The sequence below is a fragment of the Chenopodium album genome, chromosome 7 (assembly GCF_948465745.1).
Source record: "Chenopodium album chromosome 7, dcCheAlbu1.1, whole genome shotgun sequence".
NCBI lineage: Eukaryota > Viridiplantae > Streptophyta > Magnoliopsida > Caryophyllales > Amaranthaceae > Chenopodium > Chenopodium album.
The window spans coordinates 14,974,938-14,983,655 of record NC_137840.1 but is presented as its reverse complement, the minus strand read 5'-3'; positions in this window follow the sequence as shown (position 1 = coordinate 14,983,655).

Sequence of the window (8,718 nt, the reverse complement as noted above, 5' to 3'; positions counted from 1 at the left end):
GTATTGGTTTGGAACCATACTGGATCGACCTATGAGAATACTTTAAGAGATTAAAAATTGTCAAAAGTATACTTCTCATTATTGCTATCGGAACCTTTTTCCTCGACCATGAGTATTGTCAGCTTTCTTATTTAAGTACTAGTCCGCTTTGATGATTGTCAGATGTCTGCCATAATAGGGGATTATAACGGCATCACTCGGGCGGCTAGGTCCTCTCAGTAAGAGAAGCTACATTATCCCTAATCGAGGTCATTTAAACAATGGACGATTAATGACCAATTGAGATTATTGTGTAGTCTTATTTATAGCATCGTTTCTTGTGCTACGAGGACATAAATGTCATAAATCATTTGCCCAGGTATTGGTTTAGAACCATAATGGATCGACCTATGAGAATACTTTAAGAGATTAAAAATCTTCATAAGTATACTTCTCATTATGGCTATCGGAACCTATTTCCTCGACCATGAGTATTGTGAGTTTCTCTTGTTTGAGTACTAGTCCGCTTTGATGTTGTCAAACGTCTGCCGTATTAGGGGATTATAACAGCCACACTCGGGTGGCTAGGTCCTCTTAGTAAGAGAAACTACATTACAAGACTGGGAATGTCCCCCTACTAAAATAGGGAAGATGTCTTTGTTGTATACAAGGCCTCTCGTAGAGCGAGACTGTGAAAATGCATGGCCGTGCTCGGATGGATTTTAGAAATCATTTGTTTATTTGCAGTCGGACTAGGAATTGAGAAATACTTCTGGATGTAATAAGGATGAAAAAATAATCTTACCTTATAGTTCATGAAGAGATATTAAGCGACATAGGAAAAAGAGTGTACACTAAATGCGCACTTGTCCGGAAGGACAAATGGGAGATTAAAAGGAATGGTGTCCTTCAAACAAGTGTACTATTCCGTTAGTGGGTTTAGAATTATTAGAAAGCTAATATATTCAATAAGGTCAAGTTATCGGAATGCCTAGGTGGAGGCCGCTTCCGATCAGTAATATTAATGCATAATTAATATTACAGCTCAATCTTTACTAAGCCCTTCGGGTCACACCCTTAGCAGTAAACGAACCAACTCGACGAATTAATTTGGAAGGAATTAATTCGTCACCCGAGTATTAAGAATTAAGACGTCGAAAATTCGAGCTTAGAGCGTTGAAACCGAGCGTCGGAAGTCGAGTAAAAAATAGTAAATGACGTGATGCGCAAAATAATAATAAATCGATCGTATTCCCAAAATAACCCTAACATCGGAGTACCCCAAGCATCCGAGTGCTAGGGAAAAAATGTCCTAGCATAGGTGGCTAGCAAGCGCACCAAGTCGAGCCATGCATGGCAGGCTGGTGCGTGCTAGCGCACCATAGCTAGCAGCATGCTAGCAGCCACAAGCATGCGTGCTAGCACCAGGTAGCTGCCGCAAGCCTTGTGTGATAGCAGCAACTAGCAACACACGCAAGGGCCAGCAGCCTACACTTCTGTGCGTGGCTTGCTAGCAAAAGCAGCAGCCCACAACATCAAGTGCGGGGCTGGTCTCTCGGCTATGCTGCGGCTGGGCCATAGGGCCGAGTACTAGGGGAAGCAAGTGGGAGCATATGGAAGCAAGTGGGGTGAGGGACGTGGCACAAGGAGAGTATTGAGTGGGGAGCAAGTATGGTCCCCTACACTCCATGTGGTCCTCACCACCCTTTACATATGATAGTGCCACTTGTAGATTTATTATTAGTTTGCTTATTTATTTTAATTTAGCTAAATTGTGGAATTTCATGACTCCCACATTGATGGGATAGAAATTCCCACTCTCTCTCTTGCCTATAAATACCCATCTTGGGTTTTTAGGAAGAATGCTTAAGTAGGAGTTCAATAGAGCATTGCATTAGCAAAAACTCTTAAACTCATATAATACTCGGGTTTTGGTCGGACCTCAATAACCTCGAGGTAACGGACCTAAAAGTCTCTAGTAGTTTTTGCGAGTGGATTTCTGTAGGAGGCTCGCGTATTTTCGGAGCTTAAAGCTTTCAAGTAAGAGCCCGACTTTGAGGGAGAAGCCCGCTTCAAAGGGAAATTATGATTTTATCCTTTTTATGTTTATTTGTTATGCTTTATGGTTCTATTAATTGCGAATGGTTATTTGGGTCGGGGTTGTTTCTGCAGTGAGTCGGACTCACCAAACCCAACCAGAATAAAGTAGAGGCATATTATTAGGGCAGGTTCAATCTCTTTTAGATTAGATTTGTACCTTCATCCCCAAACTTCCAGTCATGATTCCAGACCTATTGGAGTTAACGATCTCCTGGATCGTTAAAGGGTGTAGCCTTCACCCTGTGAATGGTTTACAAGTTCCTAAAACTTATTGGCGACTCTTTTTCTCTAGCTTCCTCCCCTTTGGACACCACCATGCTTAAGTGTATGATCACAGTGGGGTTCAAATTTGGGGTAATGCTTGAAATATTCCCTACAGTTGCTATTTATGTTTAGAGACAATTTACTAAATAGAGAAAGATTGTTGTTAGATGTATGGTAGATGTAATACATTGGAATTTTGGATTGGGGTTCAAGAGTTTTGCAAGGGGGATTTATCTTATTAACGAAAGCTGGGTGACAAAGGCCTTTATTTCCCTTGTTTTGATTGTAATAATGTGAATGTGGTCAACAGTGTTGAAATCATTAGAGATCATGTATTATATCATGCGTTTAGGCATAAATTCCATGTGTGGATTTGGCACAGTGAAGGTGGAGAGTACAGTGGGGATCTAAACCAGAATGTTGTACGTGATAGAAGCAATGAGATTCATGTGGACAAGGAATAAAGAATGATTACTATATTATTGATGATGGTGAGGATGGAGCCGATGATGATAAGGCGGATGAGGTCGAGGATGAAGACGTGGATGAGATGTTGCATGGTGTTGAAGGTGGCGTGTTTGAGTTACTATTGGAGGCTTCCAAAAAGCCTTTATATCAGGGTGCAAAAAGAACTCCAAACGATCAGTCGTGCTAACACTTTTCAACATTAAGTCGAAGCATGGGTGGACGAACATTAGTTTTACTTCTTTGTTGACCGCATTAAGTGATATGTTGCCTGATGGGAATGAAATTCCTAAGTCTTACTATTATGCAAAGAAGCTCATGTGTCCCCTTGGTTTGGAGTATAAGAAGATACATGCATGTTCTAATGAATGTATTCTTTATCGAAATGAGTATGAACAATTGCAGGAGTGTCCATGATGCAAGCTGTCGCGCTACAAGCGCATGAATTGTAATCCTGGTATGGAGGGACCTCCTGCTAAGGTGTTTTGGTACCTGCACATTATTCTAAGGTTTAAGCGTCTATTCTCAATACCAAAAGACGCTAAAAACTTGAGGTGGCATGCAGAGGGAAGAAAGGAAAACAAAATGCTAAAGAATCTAGCTGACTCCCCGTAGTGGAAGAACATTGATTTGAAGTTTGGGAAATTTGGTTATGAAGTTTGAAATTTAAGGCTTGGGTTGTGCATGGACGGGATGAATCCATTCGGCACTCTTAGTACCCGACACAGAACATGGCCGGTACATTTAGTGATCTATAATTTTCCTCCTTGGTTGTGCATGAAACGTAAGTATATAATGCTTTCATTGCTAATAAAAGGGTCTAGTCAACAAGGAAACGACTTAGATGTTTACCTTGTTCCACTTGTTGACGACTTGAGAAAGATGTGGGACGAAGGGGTTTCCATTTTCGATGCTCAAAACAATAAGATTTTCACATTGCGTGCAAACCTTATGTGGACCATGAATGACCTCCCTGCATATGGAAACTTGTGTGGGTACAAGGTAAAAGGAATAAAAGCATGCCCCATGTGTATTGATGAAACATCAAGCATATACCTTAAGAATTCTCGCAAAGATGTCTACTTGCGGACTCGAATGTTCCTTAGGCGTGATCACCCGTACCATAGGCAGAAAAAGGCTTTTGATGGGAAAGTGGAAGAGGAGACTGCCCCTAGACCATTAACTAGTGCTGAGATTTATGGTTAGGTTAAGGGTATACGAATGGTGTTTGGAAAATCAGAAAAAATTGTGGTCTCAGCTGCTCTGTTTAAGAAAGAATCAATCTTTTGGAAGCTTCCGTACTGGAAAGAACATGACGTTAGGCACTGTCTTGATGTGATGCATATAGAGAAGAATGTGTGAGATGCTCTTTTAGGAACGCTGATGAATATTCATGGCAAAACAAAGGACTGAAAGGGTGCACGGTTAGATTTGCAAGACATGGGGAATCATCAAGAATTGTGGGCTCGGAAAAAGTTTAGAAAGGGAAAGGAACTAGGAAAAGAAGATGAAAATATTTTGAAAAAAGGGAAGGAGAAGAGCAGGGAAAGGGAAAGGCCACAGATGCGTCAAAGAAGAAAGTTGACGGTAAAGGGAAGGATGAAAAGACTTATTTACCTCCGTCTTGCTATACATTGTCAAGGGTAGAGAAACGTATGTTTTGTGCATGTCTTTATGGCATAAAGGTTCCACTAGGGTACTTATCTAAAGATGAAAAGATTTGTATCCTTGAATGGAGAATTGAAGCTGACAAGTATGAAATCCCATGATTGTTACATTATGATGCAAGTATTCCTACTGATTGCAATCCGTGGTATTTTACCGAAGCACGTGAGGAAAGCGATTAAAAGCCTTTGTTTGTTTTTCAAAACAATATGTAGCAAAGTGCTTGATCCTTGTACACTATATGCTTTGCAAACGGATGTGGTTGTAATTGTGCAAATTTGAGATGTATTTCCCACCCTTATTTTTTGACATAATGGTTCATCTGATTCTTTATTTGGTGCGTGAGATTAAGTTGTGTAGTCCAGTGTTCATGAAGTGATGCAATCCATTTGAAAGACACATGGTTACATTGCAAAATAAAGTAAGGAACCGGGTTCACCCGGAAGGAAGTATGATGCAAGGGATCGTGGTTGATGAGATTGGTAACTTTGTGGCCGACTATACAGCCATTGCTTAACCTATTGATCTTCCTACTTTTCGACATGAAGGAAGACTTGATGGTCATGGCACAATTGGATCGAAACGAGTGTCACCTGACCAAGATCAGCTCCTACAAGTACACCTTTATGTGTTGCACCATGTTGCAGATGTTCACCCATATTTAAACAAGCACATGGCTAGTTTGCGTGATGAATTTCCATTGAAAGGGGAAAGGGCACTTATGTAGTTGCATAATAAAAGGTTTGTCAATTGGTTTCGTGATAGAGTAATTGGTCGATTGGATGACACTAATTTGATCGATACAATACGGTGGCTTGCGTACGGTCCTAGGGATAATGGTCCATAGCAAGGGTCCAAAAATGGTGTAGTTGGATGGGGTTCGAAAAGAGCTTTCCAATGATATATTATAAGCCTAATTCCGATGAATAATGAGGAAGTCATAGCCAAATTACAAAACTGGGCACGGTTTGATCTTTATATGCGATCCAATGATCTAGAGGAGGGCTTATTATGATTTATCATTCCTAATGCAATTATGATTGATTGTAGTTTTCTAGAATCTTGTAGAAGGTTCTTTTGATTCCTAATTTGATTAGCATTGATAAATTGACATTTAAGAGTTTTATTTAGAATAAAAAAAAGTGTTTTTAAGGAAATTACAGTTTTACCCCTCGTACGCTTAAATTTTATCAAAATAAGAAAACGTGTGGAAAAATGATTGCAGCGCTGTACGACACGTCTGTCGCCTGGCGACAGGCGTGTGTTTGGCGACGGCATTGTATTTTATTCTTTTCGAAACTCTGATTCATTTTTTATCATATCAAGCTCATTTTATCAATAAATAGCCTCCTAAAACATCTGTTTTCAATCACCAACTCTCATCAAGAAATTCTTGATAAACTCTCTCTCTCTCTTTTCTTAACTAGCCTTCTCTCAAACAAAATTCCGCATTCACAAGTTTTAGACACACCTAGCCAAGTTCAAAGTTGCCTTTGCCCTAGACGTGAGTTTAACTTCTGAGGGATTGGTTCCAAATCTCTCTTTCAATTATTTAATTTAATTCTTTGATTTTGTTATTTTCCTTGAAGTTACTAACGTGAGTATTTTGTTATTAGAAAGAGATACGAGGCATCGATCCAAGTAAGTGCTTTAATTGTTTAATTGATATTGTGATATAGAAATCATGCTTAGGTTATTATTTTGATTCCTAGTATCATGTTAGATGTTAGGATGTTTTATTGCTTCCTAGTATAGTGTTTAGGGTGATTTGCTTATATCAATTATGATTTCTATGATGCTTCCTATTTTTTTTTCCTAATATAGCATTTTAGTATCATGTTAGGGTTAAAGCTTTAATTTTGATGTTTAGTGACATGCTAGGGTTTGTTATTAATCTTGTTAGTATCATGCCTAGGATCTTGCTATTATTATGCTTTAACATGATTGTGATTATTTTCATGATTTATGATTATAATTGTTATGATTATTATGTTGCTTATTTATTATTTATTTCTTGATCACACCTTTTATGCATGTTAACAGGGAATTTGTACTTGTAATCACGCTTAATAAGATAATTAATAATCTTGTTTACGGTTAATTTGATTATAATTCAAGTGATCACCAATAATAGATTTATTTGTGCATTAATATTATACCAACATAGATTAAACAGGTTTACGGTAAACCTATTGATTGCATGTTAGTCAGGAAGCGCACATGAATACGAGAAGTATAAAGTAGAGGCCTATTATTAGGGTAGGTTCTTTCTCTTTTAGATTAGATTTGTACCTACATCCCCGAAGTTCCCGTCTTGGTTCAAGACCTATTGGAGTTAACAATCTCCTAGATTGTTTAGGGGTATAACCTTCACCCCGGGAACAGTTTACAAGTTCCTAAAACTTGTTGGCGACTGTTTTGCTCTAGCTTCCTTCCCTTTGGACGCCACCGTACTATAGTGTATGATCACAGTGGGGTTCAAGTATGGGGTAATGCTTGAAATATTCCCTACAGTTTTTTTGCGACTCCACCGAGGAGGATTTCTAATTCAATTCCTTAAATTTATTTTGGCAATTATTTAGAATGAGTGGATGAGACTCGAAATGTTCTAAGTATTTCATGTGCGTAATTTTGGTTAACATTATTGTAATATGCATAAAAAAAAGAACTCATTGGAAAGACCATCCGTAAATGAGTTAAAACATAGGATTTTTGCACCTAGGAAATTTGAGGAATATCTTTCATAACTAGGATCGAAATAATGCTGCGAAAAACTAGGAAATTTTATCGAACATAGAAAGCTACTGAGACATGTAGGAACTGGCGTCTAGAAAACAGAGTCTGTCGCCGATGATATGACTCTGTCGCCAGGCGACAAAGTTATATTGCGACGACGGCCTCTGTTCGTTGGCGCCAAGTTCTTCCAATACCAAGCCAGAAATATGAGTTCTAAATTTGACCTGTTTTTAGCACTGTTTGCTCGATTCTACTTCCTGATTAAGTTCTTCTCACTTTTCTGAAACCCATATGTGTTCTACATATGGACATAACCCTCTGGGAATTAATGCTCCATCTACCTGATTGAACGCTCTGTGCAACAAAGGGTACATCCGAGAATGTTGAATTCACCAAACCATGGAAGCGAGTTTTTAACTCGCAGGGTCCCATCCACACGCGCCAACCCTTCAAAAGGTAAGGCTTCCGCGCGGTGCATCCGGACTCATAACCATGGACCATCTTTAACTAACCCATATCCCAAACTTTAGTGAACTAGAGCCATGGTTAGCTTGCAAACTCATTGCATCATATTGTGCCTACTTGACTAATTGTGCATTATTTATTGTGCATACTTTATATGTTTTTCCTAACTGTTTGTTTTACTTGTGTTTAAGTATAAATAAACTGATTAATGACTAAAAGGACTTTGTTAAATTAATTAATTAATTAATTTGACTAATTAAAGTCTAATAATTTAATCAGAATTGACTTAGTACAACTTTAGGCATGTCCCGTAGAGTTAAAATACTTAAAGCAGTCCCAGATTAACGCTCTAATGATGTGACATGTTCAATTTATATAGTATTTTACCCCCGTCCCTTGGTCATAATTAGTAGTGTTTTTGGCTCTCTAGAGCCACTTTATTACTAATTGGTGTTTTCTAGTGTTTTCGTAGATTTGGTTGACTTTTGTAGGGATTTGCACTTTTGGAGCATTTTCCCGAGATATTATGGAGCAACTACAAGCATTGGAGAAGCACGACCAGTTTCTATAGCCCAGGGTCGGTTAGAGCCATCGAACTGGTGATTAATGGCTTGGTATATGTGATAACGGGGCATTTGGACCAAGTATTCAAGACCCGAAGAGGAAATCCAGATTGGCCCGAAGAATTAAAGCCCAATCGAAGTCCAAATAGTGGCCCAAGAGTGTCGCCCGGTGTAGGCGTCGTTTGAAGTGCGCCTACGTTAAAAGCATGTGGTGAATATGCTTGGCACTCATAGGAAGTGGGAATTGACATATACGATTAGGGACAAGGAAAGTAAGGAGCCGCCAACAAGTTTTTAAGGAACTTGTAAACCGTTCACGGATCATAAAAAGGCAACCACGATAAGGGACAACGATAAGGGACAACGATAGGCAACAACGATTGACCCGTGAAGGTTACACCCCATTCATAAACCATGAGATTACTAACTCTATATGGTTCGGAACCACGAAAGGAGGATCGGGGATGATGGTACGAAGTGA